General features: G+C 44.1%; 1 protein-coding gene across 8 annotated transcripts in view; it reads right to left on the reverse strand.

The window, feature by feature from the left end:
* Nucleotides 1-22,016, reverse strand: part of PDE8A (phosphodiesterase 8A) — a 153,474-nt gene that overhangs the window by 105,402 nt on the left and 26,056 nt on the right. Inside the window, exon 1 of one of the 8 annotated variants that reach the window (XM_081546915.1) lies at nt 20,672-20,998. The exons of the other annotated variants lie outside the window; for them this stretch is intronic. The gene's annotated coding sequence lies outside the window, so the exon portion shown is untranslated. Of the gene's footprint in view, nt 1-20,671; nt 20,999-22,016 lie in introns of those variants that run through there. 8 annotated transcript variants of the gene reach the window in all.

Here is a 22,016-nt window from a genome sequence, read left to right on the forward strand (position 1 = left end):
TGCATCTCCTGCATTGTCAGGTGGGTTCTTTACCACTAGCACCACGTGGGAAGCCCCAATGGGACAGAGTCTGGTGAGAAACGACTTCCTCCCTGTTGAAAGAGTGAATGAAGCTTTCTGGACTTCCCACTGGTGACTCAGTGGCAAAGAATCCGCCTGCCACTGCAGGAGACACGGGTTCAATCCCTGGGTCAGGAAGATCCCACCTGCTGTGGAGCAACTAAGCCCATGCACCACAACTACTGAGCCTGAGCTTTAGAGCCCGGGGGGCCGCAATTACTGAAGCCCAAACGCTTCTAGAGAAGCCACAGCAATGAGAAGCCCACACAGCAGTGAAGACTCAGCATGGCCAAACAAACGAAAAAGAAAAGAGTGAACTTTCCTGCCTGAGACCATATCGTGTGAGTGCATGGTGCTGAGGACAGAGCTGCTGTCCTGAGGTTGAAGGCACACGCCTTCAGGGACTGCCTCAGGAATACTGAATTAACCATCCCAGGACCCCTCCTCCAGACTTGATGTTACGCAAGAAAAGTAATAGCTTTGTAGTTGTGAATGCTGTTAGCTGCAGCGCAGACAGTCCAAGACTCAGAAGGACAGACCAGAAGGGGCAGCTTCAAAGAAAGGTCTTGGCTGAGGCCTGGAAGGAAAACTGTAAAGCAGAGTCTGGCACAGAAAATGTATCTTCCCCAAGGTATCACTATTGGACCTTCTCATAGTTTTATTCGGCATCACCAAAAATATCCCAGTAGGAAAAAAACATAAGTGGAAATAGAATGCTGTATACTTGGGAAGAAGTAGGATAGAAGGTAAATTCAACAGACATTTTAAGTACAGAAAAGAGCCTTTGGTTTAAAAAATATCTCTGCAAATTTGTGAATGATGTGCTGAAGTTTAAAGAAAGTTTAAAAAAGACCCATGAGTTCTCTAAAGAAGACATATGGATGGCCAATAAGCACATGAAAAGATGTTCAACATCTCTCATTATTAGAGAAATGCAAATCCAAACTACAATAAGGTATTACTTTATACTAGTCAGAATGGCCATCATTAAAAAGTCTACAAACAATAAATGCTGGAGAGGATGTAGAGAAGAGAGAACCCTCTTGCACTACTGGTGGCAATGTAAACTGATACAGCCACTGTGGAGAACAGTATGGAGATTTCTTTAAAAATTAGGGATAAAACTACTATATGACCCAGCAATCTCACTACTAGCCATATAAATGCCCTGAGAAAACCACAATCAAAAAAGACACATGTACTCCAATGTTCACTGCGGCACTATTCACAACAGCCAGGACATGGAAGCAACCTAAATGTCCACTGACAGATGAATGGATAAAGAAGTTGTGGTACACATATACAATGGAATATTACTTGGCCATAAAAATGGGACGAATTTGAGTCAGGTGAACTGAGGTAGATGAACCTTGAGCCTGTTACAGAGTCAAGTAGGTCAGAAAGAGAAAAACAAAGTTAGTATATTAAAGCATATATACGGAATCTAGAAAAATTTTACAGATGAAACTAATTGCAGGGAAGGAATGGAGACACAGAGATAGAGAACAAACTTGTGGACACAGCTGGGGAAGGAGAGGGTGGGACGAATTGAGAAAGTAGCATTGACATATATACACTATCATGTGTAAAATAGAGAGCTAGTAGGAACCTGCTGTATAGCAAGCACAGGGAGCTCAGCCTGGATGCTCTGTGATGACCTAAAGGGGCAGGATGAGGAGTGAGAGATGGGAGAGAGGCTCAAGAGCGAGGGGATATATATATTTATAGTTATGACTGATTCATGATGCTATATGGTAGAAACTAACACAACATTGTAAAGCAATTATGCTACAATTAAAATATTAATAATAATAAAACACCCATGAGGACAGACTAGATCTGAAGGAGTCCGAGGCAAATACAAGGTGTGGAGGGAAGGGAAAAGCAGTAAAAATAAGAAACGTTAACTTCCTGACTGTAGCCAACACCAAATTACTTATTTTTTAAATTTCATTTATTTTTACATTGGAGGAAATTGGTTTACGATTTTGTGTTGTTTTCTGCTGTACAACAACACAAATCAGTCATAATCATATATATAGACCCCTTCCCTCTTCAGCTCACCTCCCTTCCCTCTCCCATCCCACTCCTCTAGGTCATCAAAAGCACCAGACTGGGCTCCCTTCCCCAATTTATTAAGAAAGAACTTTTAATGGAAAGTTGGGTCATTTAAAAGAAAATTCTGGCTTAAGGAGACCCTACTACCTATGGTTAAAATAAGAAACTGACAAAATATGTCAGTTATTATTAACAAAGCATTTCAAGGCTGGCTGCCTAAATGAAATACCATTCATTCTCCAGAGGGCTCTGCATGGTCTTTAATTGATGGGCGTTTTTATTCTTTATCTCTCTCTCTCCTAAGAGCCTACTTTCTGCGGCCATCAATCGTTTTTTGGTGGACTCCAATTTAACTCTGTATTTACTAAGTCCTAAACACCCACACTGAAATATGCTGCACGCAGAAGAAGATTTTAAAAAATAAGAAAGACAGGGCTTCTCTGGTGGCTCAGCGGTAAAGAATCTGTCTGCCAATTCAGGGGACACGGCTTCCGTCCCTGGTCTGGGAAGATGCCACATGGCACGGAGAAGGCAATGGCACCTCACTCCAGTACTCTTGCCTGGAAAATCCCATGGACGGAGGAGCCTGGTGGGCTGCAGTCCATGGAGCTGCTAAGAGTTGGAAATGACTGAGCAACTTCACTTTTGCTTTTCACTTTCATGCATTTGGAGAAGGCAATGGCACCTCACTCCAGTGTTCTTGCCTGGAGAATCCCAGGGATGGGGGAGCCTCGTGGGCTTCCGTTTATGGGGTCGCACAGAGTCGGACACGACTAAAGCGACTTAGCAGCGGCAGCAGCAGCCACAGAGCAACGGATCCGGTGCACCACAACTACTGAGCCTGCGCTCTAGAGTCTGGGAGCCGCAACTGAGCCCACATGCTGCAGCTACTGAAGCCCACACGCCCTAGAGCTGTGTTCCACAACAAAAGTCACTGCAATTACAAGCCAAGAGAACACACTGGTCATAGCAAGCACCCACTTCCCACAACATAAGAGACGACTCTACACATGGACATCACCAGGTAGTCAATATTGAAATCAGATTGATTATATTCTTTGCAGCCAAAGATGAAGCTCTATACGGTCATCAAAAAGACCTGGAGCTGACTGTGGCTCTGATCATGAGCTCCTTTTTGCAAAATTCAGGCTTGAATTGAAGAAATTAGGGAAAACCACTAGATGATTCAGGTATGACCTAAATCAAATCCCACATGATTATACAGTGGAGGTGATGAAGAGATTCAAGGGATTAGATCTGGTAGACAAAGTGCCTGAAGAACCATGGATGGAGGTTCACAACATCGTACAGGAGGCGGTGACCAAAACCATCCCAAAGAAAAAGGAATGCAAGAAGCCCACGCACTGCAACTACAGAGCAGCCCCCACTTGCCGCAGTGAGAAGAGCCCAGGCAGCAATGAAGACGCAACACAGCCATAAGTAAATAAATAAATCTTTTTAAAAATCAAATAAGAAAGACAGTGTCTGATGCTCTCAAGCAAACTACAGGTGTTTGAAAAGGACCGGACAAGCCCACAGGGCAGAGCAGAATGTTGTGCGGTGAGCAGGTGTGGGAGGGGTCAAGTAGGAGATGGGGCTGCAGATGAGCCTTGAAGGACAAGCAGGATTTTCAGACGCCAAAAGGGCAGAGGAGGCTACAACTCAAGTCACACAAGCAAGCAAGAAACGAGCTTTTTCCCTATCAAACTGTCAAATACTAGCAACAGACAACACTTTTGGTAGGAGTATAAACTGGTAAAAGACAATTTAGCAGTATAAATTATCTCTAAATGTTCACACTCTTTGATTTAGCAGTTCAAGTTACATACATTTCTCCTAAAGAGAAATCATAGTATTTTCTATCAAGTGTATATATTACATTCTCAAAAAAATTTAAGAATAATGATGGTGTGGCAAAAAACATTTAATTACATGGAGGGTCCCCACATCTTTGTTTGTAACAGTCAAATACTGTCAGCAAGTAGTTAAGCTCTATCTCTATACGATGTAATGCTATGAAGTGTTTAAAATAAGAGAAGTACATTAGTTGACATGGAATGTGTTAACGTAAGTTTTAAAAAAGGTTTCAGAAAAATGTACTATAAGAGTCCATCACTTGTTTTTTAATGTATATATAGCCACAGAAAAATGACAAGAAGAATATGCAAGAAAAAAATTCAGTTATTTTCTCTGAGTGGTAAAATAAAAGATGATTTTTACTTTGACTTATTTGTATTTTCTAGCTTTCTAAAGTGAACCTGTATCATTTTCACACTGAGGAAAACATAGAATTATGTAAATTTTCTAAGATACTTGAGTCATAATGTTGTCTTTTTTATGGTACTATCCCTGATAGCTCAGTAGGTAAAGAATCCGCCTGCAATGGAGGAGACCTGGGTTCAATCCCTGGGTTTGGAAGATCCCTTGGAGAAGGGAAAGGCTACCCACTCCGGTATTCTGGCCTGGAGAATCCCATGAACTGTGTAGCCCATGAGGTTGAAAAGGGTCGGACACGACTGAGTGACTTTCACTTCACCTCACTTTACTCCTCAAATACAGTACAATACGTTTTGTGAGATGACAGTGAATGTCACTGCTCAGTCAACTTTACACATTTCCTTGAAAGGGCAGAAGTAACTGCAGAGAGGAAGAGAAGAAAGCAGACTGTCCTAGCAGAGTCCAATATCAATACTTCACTGTGGTTTCAACACCGAGGGGGGGACACCTCTCCTGAGACTGTTTTACTGCAAACACCCCTTTCCTCACAGAGGGGTCATTCTTCAGCCAACAGATGTTTAAATATTTCCTGATCATCCACAAGGAGAAGTATGCCCTCTTCATTTCACACCACTTGCCTGCCCTTTTAGCAAACTGACAGGCAAAGCTTAGATTAAACTTCCAAGGAGGGGACTTCCCTGTTGGTCGAGGGGTTAAGACTTCACACTTACAATGCAGGGGGTGTGGGTTTGATCCCTGGTCGGGGGTCAAGGAGCAACTACTGAAGCCCATGTGACACGACTAGATTCTCTGCACCACGACACAAGACCCCACAACCCTACATGACGCAACAAGGACCCCACGTGTTGCAACTATGACCCAGAGCAGCCAAATAAATAAATATTGAAACAAAATGAATTCAGGGGAAGTTCAGGCTGCCAGTCCAGCCCACAGCCCATTCTGAAGTGCACTGACTCTCCAACGGGGCCTCAAGGTTCTCCTGGTGAGTGATGACAGACCCAAACAGGAAAGGCCTCAGAGGCAAATAACCATCAATTCCTTAGGTCTTCATCTTTACAAGTGACTAAGAACTACATCATGGTAACCTATTAGTCGAGGTGTTAAGAGATAAAATGTGGTGTTCATAAGCCAAATTAGATGTTACTACAGTTAAGCAGTGTTTTAAAAAAACATTTTGTAGAAATGTGAGGAAAACACGTTACATCATGAACCAGAATATGCAGAAACACATAACTGAAGCACCAGTTTCACAGTATTTATTCTTCCTACAGGGGGCACTTCTTTATTTTATATTCCATTTCACTTAAAAATAACCCAGGGATCTCCCTGGTGGTCCAGCGGTTAAGATTTCGCCTTCCACTACAGGGGGTACAGGTTCGACCCCTGGTTGCGGGAGGCTAAGATTCCACATGCCTTGAGGCCAAAAACCAAAACATAAACCAGGAGCAGTGCTGTAACAAATTCAATAAAGACTTCAACAAAACAAAAAATAAAATAACCTATAACGGTTTTTAAGACAATCACACACTTTTTGATGCTGACCTCTCCCTCTGAATCTGTGCAGGGTCAAGACTGTTTCAAACAACAGAGAATATACGCTCTCTGGACACTCCCTTTAGCAACCTTCTCGCTTGGAAAACCAGCCACCATGCTGTGAGAAGTCCCAACCACATGCAGAGGCTACATGCAGGAGCTCTGGTGCTCTGGTCAACCCCAGTGGGGCCCCCATCGGCCTTCACGGCATCCCAGCCCCAAGATCAGATATGCGGGTGAAAGAGACTTCAAAGCATTCTAAATTCCAGTCATTTGAATCACTCCCTGCCATCTGAGGTCCCAGGCCTCCTGGAATAGAGACAATCTACTCCCTATCATGCCTGTCTGAATACCTGTTCCCAGAATCCATAAGTATAAGAAAATGACTGTCGTTGAATGCCACTAAGTTTGGGTTGGGTTGGTCACAGCCATAATAACTAGAACAACAGTGCTGGGCATAATCTGCAAACTCAATGTCACGATCCATCCGGGCAGACTGACGATCACTGGTTCAGAGGACACTGACTCAGTACCGGAAGCCTGGCAGGCAACCAGACAAAGTTCCCGCTGAGTCTGTGCACACCCAGACAGGCTGAAATTTTTACAACTGGGGGCAAATGGGGTGGATGGAGTAGGGGGTAAGGTAGACAGTGGAGTGCTTGAGCCCATATAAATGTGCCAGCATCAGAAAGGTTTCCGATTCACTGAGGCCAAACTCTGAAACATGGTGAATGACGCTGAAACCTGGATCACGTTGTTCTCGTCTGAGTCTCCAGGTGTTCCCAGCTTCTGAGGGATGGCGCAGTGCCACTGCCTAACAGCTGCCAGAACGGATACTTATGGGTATCCGTTTCGGACCAAACGGTTTGGTCCGAAAGCTGCCTATTTACTTATATCCACTTTTCAATGCTGTCAGCACTATGGTTTCAGACTCTTCTGTCAATGGATAACTTCTATCTAAATATAAACTCAGATCAATCTGTTAAGGATTAGCAGATTCTTCAAAAGAGGGGGTGGGAATGAAAGCATTTCTGGTGAATGGCGAGTGTCTAGCAGGTCTGAGGCCAGAAATTTTAACTGTCACTGGGCTTTTCTTTAATTGGGCTTTTCTTTCTTTAAATGTTATACTAATATTACAGTACTGCCTCTGAGGAAAAAAGCAGGAAATTCCTGAGTAGCATAGGACTGCCAGGAAGGACAGCCTGAGATGGGAACTGTGAGGAAACCCCCCCGGGGAGGGGCAGTGAGTTAAGCACACCCTCCTCATGGAAGCAGGTCCTCTCAAGGGACTGGCCTCGAGGGAGTGCTCCTTGAAAGGAAAGGTCCAGATCAGAGAAATGGTGGGAGTAGGGGCTGAGGGGCTCTCAAGTCACAATTCAGGTGACTTCAAGGGGACCAGGTCTGATGCAGGACTTATGGTGCCCTTGGGATATGAAGAGTCTATCTATATTACATTCTCAGTGACCGCAAAACCAAGAACACACACGTCTGAGCATGAGACAGTGGAAGATCAACCAGAGAGGTAAACTGGAAACCAGTGAAGAAACCTAAACTAACTTAACTGATTTATACATGTCCTCCCTTAACCTCTAAAGGAAAATGTTGTACTGTTATTACCTGAGATAAATCTGGTTTGAGTCCTTTTTTTTTTTTTTTAATCTAGATGTACTGTTTGATTAATTCTTTAATGTGTAATGCGTACAGGTCACTAGGTATCTGAAAAACTGTCTGGGGCAACTGGTAAATAAACTGAAGCCACTGTTGACGAGAGCAGGGATCAACCACAACAGCAGCAGCAGGCCCATTCACACATGTAAGCCAGTGAGCACCAGAATGAGACGGACAGAAAGTACAGAAAAAGGCCTGCTTTTTGCTTGGTGTGTAGGTACTCAGTAAGAATCCATAGGAGAATGAAATACATGGACAAAGAGGCTGGGAAATTTGGGGAAACTGGGAAAGAATGAGGACAAACTAGTTTATTTTAACCTCTTCTACTACGTGTAGAAGGGAGCAAAAGGGAAGTTAACAAAACAAAAACAGAAGCCTGAGCAGGATGAGGAGACGGACTGTGGCCTGCACAGACATTAGCTGGTCACTAAGAAACAACTCGTTCACCTGCATGGAACTTGGCTGCTACTGCTACTTAGTCACTAAGTCTTGTCTGCCTCTTGGTGACCCCATAGACTGTAGCCCACCATGCTCCTCTGTCCATGGGATTCTCCAGGCAAGAACACTGGAGTGGGTTGCCATGCCCTCCTCCAGGAAATCTTCCCAATCCAGGGATCGAACCCATGTCTCTTATGTCTCCTGCATTGGCAGGCGGGTTATTTACCGAGACACTTCCTCAGCCCAAGGAACTTGGCTAAGTCCAAACTAAGAAAGGGTCTTGTGACATCAGAAAAAGATTCAACATGGGCTAACAAAGGAAAGTCATCTGTTAGGGAAGAAATCACAAACTAGAGCAAACTCACTCAGGAGATGGCAATTCCATACAGTTCAACCAAATGTGTGCCAGGCATTGTGCCCAGGATGCAAAGACACTGTCCCTCCCTCCATCCAGGAGGTTACAGGGTCCCGGAGAGAACGACAAACACACAATGATGATACACGGTGTGCAGGAAAGGGGGCTGCAGGAAGAAGAAACGATGTCAGCAAAGACTTACTGACCACCCTTTGGAAGCCTGAGCAAACGCCACTCTCCAATAGCCTCCAGGCATCTATGTAAGCTGTGGCCAGCCAGTTCCAGCACATATCCACAGTCAACCTTGGCAGACGATATGTCACCGTCCCTGAAGGCTGTCCATGCACTCCTGCTGCCCGGCTTCATCCCTGCTAAACTCGCCCTCCTTCCCTGAAGGACTGGGACACAGGCAGCCCTCCCCTCCACCAACTATGTCCTACTGTCACCTGGTGATGTCAACACCCAGGTAAACAGCCCTTCCAGCAGCTCCAAGCTCCCTGACAACCCCCTGACCTCGACCTCCACCCTACTCCACGCCGGCCTCTCATCACCCAGGACTGTCCCACGGTGAAATGCTAAACTCCAATATCCATTTTCTCTGACATATGCCTACCCTGCCAGCTCTCTGGAACACGTATTCCTCCTCTTATAATTCTCTGACTTCTACTCCTGTCACTCTTCCTTCCCAGTTCACCACCTCCCATCCTGTACAGACCACAGGGTCCATTACACAGACCACCGCTCCAAAGTTCTACACTGCCAACCCACCTTCTGGTCTCCCACCTCCTCCTGCCTTTCCAACACAGTACGTGGCAAAGCCACACGCCTCAGTCAGTGCAACTGCTCATTTCCTCTACTGCTACACCTGGGCTGCTGGACACTGCTGGAGAAAACCACACAGCCTTCCAGAGTGAGCACCAGAAATGCAAGATCTGTACTCCCAGATGCCTGGAAGCATTTCTGCGAGCCCAGCCAGCTCTTATTCCTCCCAACACTTTCCCTATTCAGGGATGTCTTCAAGGTCTGTACCCTCTCTCTCAGGATATGTCTTCTTCACTCTCAAGATATGACCGTGCTCCTATTTCGTAAGAAAAATGAGGCAATCAGGCAACAACTCCTTCATATCTGTGCCTACTCCTAATCTATACAAAAAAATGATGTTCACTTCCACACTCACATTGTTCCTTCCGATGCCTTCCTAAATGCCGTCCTCCTGCTCAGAGCCCAACCAGAGGATTCTCTGCCTTAATCATTAATCTCCCCTCTACTAACTTATTCCCTTTTGCATGTTAACATGCTCATAAACAGCTCTCACTTTAAAAAGAAAAAAAAAAAGAACAAATCTTCCTTTGAGCCCTTAGCTGCAATTCCACGACATGCTACCATCCCATACACCCTTCTGAATGAAGCAACCTCAACTAGCTTAATCTACATGACACAGAGCAAACCAACTAGACACAGCTCCCAGTAAGCAGACATGGCTGTCTGGACCATCAACTGGTGCTAGAGCTCAGAGGACAGCAGACAGGCAGAGGCAGCTCAGTGCCCACCCATGCAGCAGCGGGGAGAAATAGACCCAACCAGTCCTCTCTATGGGCTTCCCTGGTGCCTCAGCAGTAAAGAATCCACCTGCAATGCAGGAGATGTGGGTTCAATCCCTGGGTGGGGAAAATCCCCCGGAGAAGGAAAGGGCAACCCACTCCAGCATTCTTTCTGGAGAATTCCAAGGACAGAGGGGTCTGACATGCTAGAGTCCGTAGGGTTGCGAAAAGTCGGCCACAATTGAGCGACTGAACAACAACAAAGTCCTCTCTAAGGAAGTATAACAGAACCACCAAGTACCCATGTGCCTGGACCACTGTTGAGATCTACCTGCTTTTTTCCATAAAGCTGCTGTACATCTCAACTGGAAAGGCATGAGACAGACCTGGAGTGGCTGAAAAACAAAACATCCAAATATGCTGCCCAGCATTTACACTTACCACTTGGTAATCCTCATGGTAACTCTCTCAGGCAAAAATTATTAACTGGTAATACAACTGAAAGTTGTGAAAGTTCAATTAAAAAAAAGGATATTTACATAGCTTCAAAATACTTGCCCAGAAGTTATCCGTTAATTTCAAAGGCAGAAATTAGTTGGGGACCCAGCAGACACCATGTTAATCAAGGAAGCACAGTGAGCAGCTTCCATAATGGAACAACAGTATAATGTGCCCTCTGATACGATGCACCGAGGAGGCCACATCACTTGTGGTGGCACTCCAACAAAAATGCATGATCTGGATCTACCGTGAGAAAACATCAGACAAACCTAAAGTAAGAACAATTCTACAAAATAAGTTGCTGTACTCTTCAAAAATGCCTAGATCCCAATAGACAATTACCAAGGGACTGTCTCAGACTGAAGGCTAAAGAGACATGACAACTATATGTATGATCCTGGGCTGGATCCTAGATCAGAAAATATAGTAACAACTTTCTCTTTGGCTGCAAAGGAAATTAGTGAGAAAACTGATGAAATCTGAATAACATCTATGGATTAGATAACAGTATTGTAACAACATTAATCTCATGGCTTTAATAACTGGATTGATTATAGAAAATATCTTTCAGAAAGAGAAAAACAAGCCGCATATTAACGCATATATATGCAATCTAGAAAAATGGTACTGACGAACCTATATGAAGGGCAGCAATGGAGATGCAGACATAGAGAACCGACTTGTGGACACCATAGGGAAAGTAGAGGGAGGAACTAATTGAAAGAGTAACACTGAAACATACCCTACCATATGCAAAATAGATAAGCCAGTGGGAATTTGCATATGACACAGGGAGCTCAAACCTGGTGCTCTGTGACAACCTAAAGGGATGGGATAGGGTGGAAGTTGGAGGGAGGTTCAACAGGGAGGGGATACACAGACACACAGACACACACACACACACACACACAGACACCTATGGCTGATTCGTGTTCATCTAGGACAGAAACTAACGCTACTGTAAAGCAATTATCTGCCAATTAAAAATATAATTTAAAAAGTTAAGGGAGAAAAAGAAAATGTCTTTGCTTTTAGGAAACACACTGAAGTATTCTGGGGTAAAAGGGTGTCATATCTACAACTTACTTTCAACTGGTTCTGAAAATAACAGCAATATGAGTGCAGAGAATAAAGGATAAAAACACATGCTAAAATGTCAACATTTAGGGCATCTGAATGAAGAATATGCAGAAATTCTTTGTACTATATTTTTTACAACCTTTCTGTAAATCTGAAATTATTTGTTATTTTAAAAATTGGGTTTTTTTTTTTTTCTTAAAAAAAAATACTTCTCCCGAGGTGTGAGAAGTATAGGAAAAACTGGCCAAAACCACAACCATAGTGAAGGACTTCAAAATGCCACCCTTGTTTGGCAGATTAGGCACGTACAAAATAAACACAGACATAGGATTCAGAAGATTAATAACCCCTTGATTTAACTGACATACTTAGAACTTTGTACCTAAGAGAGAACATACATTATTCGCAAATGACCATGGACATTTAAATAAAGGGACAATAATGAGTCTCCTTCCTTGACTCATAACTGACTTCAGCGGTAGCTCCATCTGCGGTGTGGGTCATCACCTACAGAGTGCCAAGAGAAAGGGGCTCAGGAAGACTTCTAGACACTCCAGAGAAAACCCCCCAGCAGCCTTGTAAAGATCCAAGAAGAGCCTTTTAAAAACTTTTCATTATGAAAACTTTCAAACATACACAAAAATAAAGAATGGTATAAAGAACCTCCACATCACTCAGACTCAATAATTATCATAATTTGGACACACCTGCTATATCTATGCCTTTTCTGTTATGGTATTTTAAGGCAAATCTCTGAAATTTTTCACCCCTAAAGATTTGTGTGTCTACTTTTCTACCCCAAAATTCCATTATTACGTCTAACAAAATTAAAAATAATCTATTAGTATCTGTCATCCATTCACATGTCCCTGACACAAGAGCTTTTAACTCCTAAGTTTCTCACACCAAGACCTTCAGCCCAGAATGGTGGACCAACAGTGAAATGACTGCTTCAGAGGACAGCCTCTTTAGACAAAAACTCACAGAGCCCGGACCACTCCCACCCAACTAACTATGCTGCTGAGACTCTTAAACAGAACAATTTCTAAGTAACACAAAAGCATGAAAATCTAATTTTATTTATTTATTAAAAAAAATTATTGAGGGCACTTTCCTGGCGGTCCATTGGTTAAGTCTCTGTGCTTCCAATGGAGGGGGCCTGCGTTTGATCCCTGATCGCAGAACTAAGATCCCACTTTCGTGCAGCATGGGCAAAAAAAAAATTTGCTGAATGAAAATCTGTTTTTAAGCGGGGGAAAATATTTTCACTGTAGAGTCAAAGAGTAAACATCCTTAATGTAAAGGGTGCTTATGTCCCAAAATGAGAATGATCAAAGAACGTAAAAAATTAGCAAAGAACTATCAATTCTCAAAAAGATACATGAAAACTATTCAGTCTTATAGTAATCAAAAGAATGCATATTAAAATAATGACTTGTTATGTGTCATCTAAATTAGCAAAAATTTCTTGAAAAAAAATTCAGTGATAGCAAAAATATGGCTCTGTAAGTGGGTACAATCTTTCTGGAGAACAAGTTTTTCAAATGTTCCAAAACTCTTATTCGATTTCCAGGAACTGTGCTAAAGCAATCACAAGAAGGAGACTTCCCTGGAGGTCCAGGGGGTAAGAATTCACCTTGCAACGCAGGTTCAATCCCTGGTCCAGAAAGATCCCACATGCCACTGAGCAACTAAGCCCAAGTGCCTCAGCTACTGAAGCCCTCCCACCCGTGCTCCACAACGAGAGAAGCCACCACAATGAGAGAAGCCTGTGCACTGGAATGAAGGGGAGCCCCCGTTCACCGCAACTAGAGAAAGCCCAGGCGCAGCAACAAAGACCCAGGGCAGCCAAAAATAATCAATACATTTTTAATAAAAGGAATCATAAGAAATGTACACCTAACTATATCAATAAAAAGCAGTATTACTTATTTCTAACACCAAAAAGAAGACGTGGGGAAGAGGTGCTGAAACATCTCAATGTCCAATAGGAAGAGACTGGTTAACTAATTAAATTGTGGCATTAAAACAAAAGCACTAGAGATTGGTGGTGCTCAAAGAGTGGCCCATGGACCCGCTGCTACTAGCTCACAATGAAATAAAGACTTTGAGCCAGAGTGTGAATCAACCACAAAAAATTTTTAACAGCAGGATATTCTCAATGAAGAAATCAGAGTGTTGATTTACACCTGGCACAAACTCTTGATCTTGTCCCGAGACTGTTAGAGACGGTCTGCCTACGTGACTACCTGAACAGCACCACTACAGACTCACCCTCCCAAAATCATATTTCAAGGTTGCCCACATCTGTCCGTATCTACTGCTACCACCAAACCCAAACTACCTCTGTGACTGGACTTAGCCTTCTGCTACTTATGTGTTCCCTATAATCCATTTTCCACTCAGCAGGCAAAGTAATTGGGGCTTTTTTTCCCCAGCTTCATTCAGACAGAATCAAAATGATCATTTTGAAATGCCCATCAAACCATGCTTATTCAAGATACACTGCAAATACATTTTTTTTTTTGCAAATACATTTAAAAATCTTGAAAAAAAAATTTTTTCTAGAAACAAATGGAAATTTATAAAAGTAGACAAAACCGGAATAGGACAATAACCATAGGAAAAACTGAAAAGGTTGTAGAACTAGCACTAGCAAAGGTTCTAGAGTGTGGCAGGGACATCTCACACTCACCCATATCTGGTTCTCCCTCTTGGCACACACAAGGATTACTCTTCCCACCCCATGCAATGAGGCCATTAAGCTAGTTCTACCCCAAAAACTGCGCACTAAGTGACGCACGTCAGTGAGGCATGTACTGGATGGTGTGCAACTCACCAGTGTCTTCTGCACCTACCACAGAAAGCCCTGAACGAGTTGCTGAGATGGCAATGATGTAAGATGGGAGAGCCCCTGAGGTTTCATTTTTAAACCTTCATTCATCTTTTTTCCTATACAATTGTTTTTAAAATTAGAATTATACAGTAAAAGTATCTACTATTTTTTAAAAATAATTTTATTTATTTTGGCTGTGCTGGGTCTTCATGGCTGCTCAGGCTTTTCTCTAATTGTGGCGAGCAGGGGCTATTCTCTAGTTGCGGTGTGCAGGCTTCTCATTGCAGTGGCTTCTCTTCTTGCGAAACACAGACTCTAAAGCACAGGCTCTGCAGCTGTGGTGCACAGGCTTCGATGTGCCAAGGCACGTGGGATCTTCCTGGATCAAGGATCGAACCCATGTCTCCTGCACTGGCAGGCAGATTCTTTACCACTGAGTCACCAGGAAAGCCTCTACTATTTTTAAAATCACTTAAATATAGTATATATTTTCACATACTTGAAAATAGCCATTGAAATGTCATCAACTATTGAGAAAATGATTAGATACTATGCTATAAAGTTGAGAGCAGCAGAGATGATCACATTTATCGCAACCATCTTTGAGTATATTCTTACCACACTTTGAAAGGAAAAACAAATTTCTCCATGTAATTTCCTTCCACTGTTCCTTTTCTCAATGTAAAAGTCTGCTAAAGTTTAAGGAAGAAAATGGAGGAAAAACTAGAAATTTCCTGAAAAACTAGACATAAGATACTATTTTATAATAAAAACAAAACACTCTCTTTTCTATTTTCACTGCACTGGAGATACTACCTAATGTAACCAGGTAAGAGACTGCAATTAGTGATCTAAGAATTGGCAAAGAAGAGGTAGAACAGTACACATAATACCACAGTATTATCAAAGACTTGATGGAAAAAAATATTATAAATCAGAAAATTTAGCAGGTTATACAATAAACATACCAAAAACCAATAGGCTTCATTTACAGGAAATTCAGTTATAAAATACAATCAAAAAGAAAACACTACTTATAAAAGCAAAAAAAAATTTAAACTTAAGCTTAAGAAGACCCTCTACGCAGAGAAGTATAAAAGCATTCCTGAGGGTCTTCTCTGGTGGTCCATGGACGGAGGAGCCTGGCAGGCTACAGTCCGCACAGTCAGACGCGACCGAGCACACACGCACACGCACACCAGCGGTTAGGACTCCGGGCTTTCACTGCTGGAGCCCAGGCTCAATATTTGGTCAGGGAACTAAGATCCCACAAGCCAATAAAAAGAAGGAACAAACAAAAGGCCCTAATCTATTTTTTAGACTCTAATAGATACTATATGGTAAAACTATCATTTTTCTAATGACAAAGCTGAATCTTTCATTTTAGGCAACTGCTGTTTGTTGAGTGTTTATAATTTTTTAGGCATTAGGCAGATTGTTTTATAGTCATCATGTAATCAAGTTGGGATGACTACCCTTACTTTAAAAATAAAACACTTGGGCCCAGAGAGGTTATGTGACTTGCTAAAGGTCAAAAGGCAGGGAGAGGCAGGGCTGGGATTCAGACAAGTACCGCCTGGCTCTGCAACTTGGCTCCTGACCACTTTACACGAGGAAAAAAAATCTACAAAAATCATCCAACAAACAAACATAAGTGTAAATGCACTGTCTTAAATGCTTCTTTCTGGGTCAATGAGAGCAAAGCTCTTGGCTTAATGCTGCCGGTTAGAACAGTATATGAGAACACTCCATTTTCCCACATCAAGTTGAAAGGGACAACTTTAGTTCAGAGAAGATCAACATAGAAGATATTTACGTTACTTTCAAAGTTGCTTCAGAGAACAATTTAGGAGGGGAGGGGTAGGGAAGACGGCCAAGATTTCAATACTAAGGAAAGAAAAAGGAAATAGGGACCCTGGAACGAACTTCCAGGACATATTTCTCAGGCTTAAAATAGGCTTGACCTTAGGACTGTCATGAGAAAAGCCAGGACAAATGAAGTCATCATATATAAACTGTTTGTCCTCAATAACATGACTAGTGGGCACAGAGCTCAAAACTAGGTTATGGAACAGTGGCTGGTTAGCCAGCTCTGCATCATTCTTTCCACTCCTCTACAGGTTACACTTGAAGGCAATTAAAGTCACCATAATCTCAAAACGTTCCACACAATCTCATGAGGGAAGTTCAAGCTCATGGCTCCTTCAATCTTGCACTTCCCCCACCTAAAAGTAGAAAAGGGTGGAGAAAAAAGGCTGCTCCCTTTAAAGTCGGTACACTCAGTTTACTCATTTGACAACTAGCAATGGATGTGAGCACTGGGGCGGCCCTGGAGGCACCGTGGCTGGTGGAGCCAGGCCTGGCCTCTGCCCTCCTGGAGCTCAAGATCAGGAGGCGAGCGTGCGTGTTCAGTCACTCAGTTGGGTCCGACTCTTTGCAACACCATGGGGTGTAGCCCACCAGGTTCCTCTCTATCCATGAGAGTTCCCAGGCAAGAATATGGAGTGGGCTGCCATTTCCTCCTCTTGGGATCTTCTTGACCCAGGGATTGAACCCGAGTCTCCTGCACTGGCAGGCGGATTCTTTACCTCTGAGCCATCTGGGAAGCCCCCAGGATGAGAAGAGGCCACAAATACTCACACAGACCTGTGGAGTCAAAGCTGCGCTCCAGGACACGGCGCCAACAGAGCCTGTGACGGGAAAACTGGGCCCTGCGCGACCGGGGAAGGGAGGCAAGCGGCTCCTCATGGGAGACGCAGAGGGTGAGAAGGGATGGAGGGCGGGGTGGGGGGGTGAAGACTATGTCACAGTTTAGACTGGGGCAAAGGCACATGCCAAGCAAGTCCTGGAGACCAGACGGACAGATGCTGTACATCCGTGAAAACTCTGACTCAACTATGATACACAGCTGAGGCTCTTAATACAAATTTTTATTGAAGACTAACATATTTACAGAAAATAATATGAATCCTAAGTGTGGAGCTTGCTGAATTATCATAAAACGAACTCGCCCTCAGAGCTACTGTTCAGGGGAAGAAACCGAACGTCACCACACTCCGAAGCCTTCACACCTTCTCCAAGTCACTATCCCCCTTCTTCCCCAAAGGTCAGCACCATGTTGACTCCTGACACCATAGCTCTGCCTGAACTTGAACTTTGTCTAAGTTAAGCCACATGGCATGGAATCTTTCTTTGTCTGGCTTCTATCACTCAACACTTGGCTTGTGAAATTCATCCACGCTGTCGCATGTGGCATGGTTCTTTCATTTCCAGTGCTGCAGAGTATTTCCTTGTACTCTAATATCACAATTTATCCTCCTTTTGATAGACCTTGGGGTTATTTTTAGTTTTAAGCTATTATAAATAATATGTCTATGAACATTCTAGTATGTGACTTTTGGTGAACATGTGCACATATCTCTGCAGGGTATATATGTAGGAGTGGAGCTGATGGACGAGAGTAAATACTGCTGAAAGGTCTTCCAGTATTCTATCAAAAGGTAGAAGGGAGCTAAGATGGTCTCAGGTTAACTTTCTACAAGACTTCCTCTGCCTACTCACAAAGTAAAAATTCCTCTTCCACTTGCCCACCTACCCTTCTCCATTTTCAATATCCCCCGCCCTGAAACAACAAAACATCTCTCCCTCTCCCTCTCTCTCACACACACACACAAAAAACATCCCAGGAAGAACGAGGAAAAACGCGCAGAAGTCCTGTGAAGGGCACTTCCTTCCTTTTTCTTTTTTCAGGACTCAAAATCTGTCCCTCCCACGTGCCCATTGTCAGCACAGGAGCCCTGAAGACAAAGGATGGGCTGGCCTGGGAGGTGGCCAGGCGGACGGATGAGCGGGCGGCCTGCCTCACAGGCTCACAAAGGTGGAGTAGGTGCCTGGCTCCTCAGACACTGGGAGAGGGAGGCTCCCTCAGGCAGGAAGAGACTGAAACCCGGCACACAATGCTGGCAGATCCCGCATGAAGGAGACTCACTGAAAGGCGATGGCTCAGCATCGGGGCAGGATGGGGCAGGGTGGAGGTGGCAGCAGAAGGTTCAGGGAGAGGGTGGGCGAGGGTGGGCGTCTGTCGGGTGCTAGGACCTCACCCTTGTGGCTGCAGGCAGAAAAGGGGGCTGGGCCCAAATTCAACAGAGGCCTCAGCTGTTCAGGGGAAGCCAGGGCACTGGCAGGAATCTAGGAGAGAATGTCAGAGCCAGACCCACACCTGGCAGTGGAATTAAAGATGGGAGTATGTCTGTGGAGACAAGGGCCAGTTGCCAGAAATGAGACTGTCCCAGAGCGTGGAACTTGGATGACTTTAATTTCCACCAACTAAATTCCACTCTAGTATTCTTGCCTGGAGAATCCCATGGACAGAAGAGCCTGGTGGGTCCCAATCTAGGGTCGCAAAGGGTCAGATACGACTGAAGCAACAGCGTGCACACACACAAATTGCGGGGGAGGAGTTACACATTGAGAAGGAAGGGTCAGGTGGGGCCAAACAAATCTAGCCAAGGTCCAAGGAGAAAGGCACTGACAAGGAGCCAGGCAGACCAGGTCCACAAGTGTCGGCAGACTGGGAATGGAATTCAGAAAAAACACTAAAGCAGATGCCACTAACCTATATTTCACTGCCACAACCCAGCATACGTCACCTGGCTTCTGACATCTCTCTGGGCCACCAGCTAGCTACACGACAGAGAGACTGCTGGGAAAGCCCTGGAATAAAACTCCGTGAAGGCCACAGCTGCTCTCCTCCAGACCATGCCGTCAGAGGGAGGCCACTCTTGATCCCCCCGCACCAGCCCAGTCAGCCCCCAGCTCTGACCGTCTGAGATTTGCATCACCCTGAGAAGCCATGGGCCACTCACACTCATTAAGGGCCTTGGCCTCTCAACCTCAGCCTTCTCCACTGCAAGTCCTAGACAAGGTCATGGTCCATGTGGCCATGCCAGCACACCAGGGTTCCTTCCATTTAATTCTGACTGCTCCCAGGTCCACCCCACCCCACTCAAGACAACAACTGACAGAGTGTCCACCAGCTTTCTCTGACCACAAACTCTCAATTCATCACTTCTGTCTGGTATCCTTTCAGTTTCTACTAGCAATAACCAGTTAACAAAAGTAAGAAATACTAAGGAGTGTTTACTATGTGTTAGGCGCTCTTCAGAGCGCTTGACGTGTACTGACCCACGTAACCCTCACAGTTCTCCTGGAGTATGAGTGCGGGTATTCTCTCACATGACATGACTTGAAACTTGAGGTGCAGAAGGTGAATAACTTTCCCAAGGTCTCACAGCTGTAAGTGGCTACAGAGAGCTGGGGTTTGAAAACAGGTGGTCTGGCACCAAAGTGTGCTCTCGCTCTCTCATTTCTTTACATTCTATTGACCATGCACAGAGAAAAGTACATGTACCGTAAGAGCACTAGTAGATGAATTTTCACAAACTGAACACCCTTGCACAACCAGCACCCAGATGAAGAAGCCACACTCCTAGTGTCCTGGAGGCCCCTCGGGCTCCCCTCCCAGTGCCACTGGGTGGCCTCTAACAGCAGGATTCGTTTACCATCTCCGAGCCTCGCTGCTGTCCTCGCTGTTCACTGCCGGCGCAAGCGGCTGTGGACAGTCAGCAGTGCTGAGGGTGCTACATGGCAGATGCTGTGCTCAGCACTAGGCTCGTGTTCCCTTCACGGCGATGACCAGCTCTCAGCCCACCTGTTCTCCTAGATGCCCAAGCCTCTTCTTCGGTCAGCTACTCCTGTTAAACCCAAACTCACAGCCCTTACTCTTGCCCTCTCGTCTGCCTTGTCAATAGCTAGTGGACATTCTGAGAAATGCCAAATTCTAATTCCAGATGAGCCCAAATGCCCAGCTCAGGCCCACACACACACGACTGGCCGAGCACTGCTAGAGTCACGTGACCTTGCAGCACGGTATCAAGGGATGGCTGGGGGCCACGTGCTGCCCACGGCGCTTTCTGTACATCCCTGCACACTCCTTCTCCCCTCCTCGGAGAGGCAGCTCCCTACATTCCCCCTTCTCAGGCCAGCTGCCCTAACCCCATCCTCCCCACCCCAGCACGATCGCTTATCTCATTCCAGTAGGCAATCCTAGAAACGTTTCCCATAAGCAAATTTCAAAGGCAAACTAAAAAAAAAAGTTATTAACCATAAAAAACAAATGGACCAATGAGATTCTTAACTTTTAAGAAATTTCATGCAAATTAGAAAAGAGCTCCTTCCAGGTTCTCCAATAGGAAATGGCGAAAGTAACAGACAATATACAAGATAGAAATTATAAATATCTGGAAAAAGCCATATAATCAAAGAAATGTAAATAAAATTGGCCAAGATTAGAAAGTGATGTACCTTTTATCAATAAAAATATCCTTCTTTGTTTCATTTAAAAATAAATTTCTTCTGTTAAAAAAAAAGTGATAATATCGTTCTCACAGAGAATGAATTTTAATGCTGAATCCACTTAGCAGGGGGCCTGGACCCACAGACTCTGGTCTGACCTGGAGCCCATGTGGAGCACGATGCCCTCAGCTTGCACTGAGGGGTCCTCTCCACTGTATTTATTACGCGAACATTGTTGAGAGCCTTGACCCTAAGAAAAGGCCCAGGATGGGGGGTTCTTCCAGCTTCAGCTCAAAAACCACGTTCTCCTGAGTCACGAGCTCCTGTGACTTCTCAGGAACTCTGGGGCTGTTTTCCCATTTGTTGAGGCTGCAGAAGCTCCGTGCCAGACGTGTGACCCAACGCCCTGGTAACCGTCCAAGAGCTCCTGGCAGGCACTGCCACACACGATCTGACTCCCGACTCAACTGACCTGCCTACCCCTGTGCTCCCTCGGCCCAGCCCTATCTGTTTGCTTTTTAAGCCTACAGTAAGTGTTCTTTACCTCAAATCTCTTTTGAAATAAGCACAGGAGGGCAGCTCTAATGATGGGGCTGTCAGCCCTCTGCTGTTCTCCAGACTGAGTGAGTCAGGAGGGACCTTCATGGTTCACATTTTGACACAACAGTGGCAGGAGATGTCTGTGGGCTGAGCTGATGGCTTCTGGCTGGGCAAATTAGCTTCTTGAACAATTCCTAAATACCAGATTATTTTCAATTGCCTTAGTGAGTACTACATAATTCTCCCAAATTGTTCTTTAAAGAACACCACGTGGCAATTTTTTTTTCAAGATAGAGCTACCATAAAATCAACAAATTTGACAAATTGTTCAAATTTCAAAAAGGCTTAAACACTTCAACTCAAGAAATAAAGAAGGCCTATATATACTATAGAGATAATACTCAGCTATATAAACCAAATGTATCCTGCAATGTGTACAATATATTTATTCTGTAATATTTTCCTGATGAAAAAGAAAACTTTAGAGAAGTTGCTAAATAAAACACGGGAAAAGAAAGCATATGAACTATGTTCTGTTCACTTTGGTAGAAGACAAATAAAAAATCTGAATTTACTCTTCAATGAAACTATCTTTCAATTCAGAGAGAAATCATTGTCTAAAGGGTTAAAAAAAAGAAGAAGAAGAATGTTAAAAAATACTTATTTCAGCTGTAATTCCAGGTAACTGAGAAGTCAAACTAGGATAACGTCCATTGAGGTTCTGCTTGGGTGTTCAAGTATTCGGGGAAACATCACAGATATGGTAGCAATGAAACAAAGCAGAACTTAGAGGTCCAGACTCGATCCTTTTTCT

The sequence above is a fragment of the Giraffa tippelskirchi genome, chromosome 12 (genome assembly GCF_054371585.1).
Source record: "Giraffa tippelskirchi isolate mGirTip1 chromosome 12, T2T-mGirTip1v1.2.pri, whole genome shotgun sequence".
In the NCBI taxonomy this organism is placed as follows: domain Eukaryota; kingdom Metazoa; phylum Chordata; class Mammalia; order Artiodactyla; family Giraffidae; genus Giraffa; species Giraffa tippelskirchi.